The sequence below is a fragment of the Camelus bactrianus genome, chromosome 11 (genome assembly GCF_048773025.1).
Source record: "Camelus bactrianus isolate YW-2024 breed Bactrian camel chromosome 11, ASM4877302v1, whole genome shotgun sequence".
NCBI lineage: Eukaryota > Metazoa > Chordata > Mammalia > Artiodactyla > Camelidae > Camelus > Camelus bactrianus.
Window position 1 is genome coordinate 23,715,124 of NC_133549.1, and position 1,256 is coordinate 23,716,379.

At 38.7% G+C, this 1,256-nt stretch overlaps 1 non-coding gene across 1 annotated transcript; it reads left to right on the forward strand.

Moving 5' to 3' along the window:
* The first annotated feature begins 240 nt into the window (after positions 1-240).
* Positions 241-313, forward strand: TRNAP-AGG (transfer RNA proline (anticodon AGG)). The gene has a single exon. It is a non-coding gene; the product is annotated as a tRNA-Pro (tRNA).
* Positions 314-1,256: the final 943 nt, after the last annotated feature.

Below are 1,256 nucleotides of genomic sequence, written 5' to 3' on the forward strand. Positions count from 1 at the left end.
TGATGAAAAGATGGGCAATAGTATTGGTTATCAGAAAAATAGAAATTAAACCACACTCACTTACTGCTTTAGACTTACTAGCATGGAAAAGATTAAGAGGATTACCGATACCAAGTGCTGACGAGGTTGAGGAGCAACTGGATTTCTCACATACTGCTGGTGGAAATGCAAAATGGTAACATTCACTTTGGGACACAATTTAACATTTTCCTTAAAAACTTAAAAATATCTCAGGTGGGGGGAGTTGTAGCTCAAGTGGTAGAGCTCATGCCTAGGATGCACGAGGTCCTGGGTTCAATCCCCAGTACCTCCCCTAAAAATAAACAAACCTAATTACCCCCCCCAACCAAAATAAAATAAATAATACAATAATAAATAAATAAATAATTTAAAAAATATATCCTTATCGTAGGACCCAGTCATTTCAATCCTAGGTATTTACTCCAAAGTAACGAAAGCCTATCTCCTCATAGAGATTTTTACGCAACCTTCCTGGCAGCTTTATTCATAATAGCCCCAAACCAGAAACATTGCAAATGCTCATCAACAGACAGATGGATAAGCAAGTTGTGGTATACGTGCTCAGTGGAATATTACCAAGGGAAAAAAAAGGAATGAACTCCTGATACGCAATAACATGGATAAATCTTAAAAACATTATGAGGAGAAAAATAAAATAAAAGAAGCCAAAGAACACAACTCCATGATTCTCTTTATATGAAACTCCAGAAAAAAATCAAAACTATAGTGACAGAAAGCACGCAGGTGTTGGCCAGGGCTGGGGCTTGGAATACGATTTACTGGGAAGGAAGTTTCACAAAGGAGCTTTTGAGGTTGGAAATGTTCTTTATATTGATTGTGGCGGCGGCTACATGGGTATATTCATCTGTCAAAAAGCATTGAATTTTACACTGTGCCTCTGTGGTACGTAAGTGATTCTTCAGCAAAACTGATTTTAAAATATGCCATGTGAATCCCATGCTATTAAAAATAAATTTGTTCAATTTCACCAACGAGAAACTGAGGTACAGAGAAGTTGCTTAAGGGCACAAGGTCACAGAGCTAATAAATGGTACAGCTGGGGCTGGAAGTGACGTTTGTGAGACAATGCATTGGTGCTGTTTAAGCCATCTAGCCTGCAGTATTTTGGTATGGCATCCTGAGCAGACTAAGGCAGACTCAAAGATGCAAGGTGCTTTTGAGGGACAATCAGATTCTATCAAGGCAGTCAGATGAGGAATAACCCTGGTCTGCTA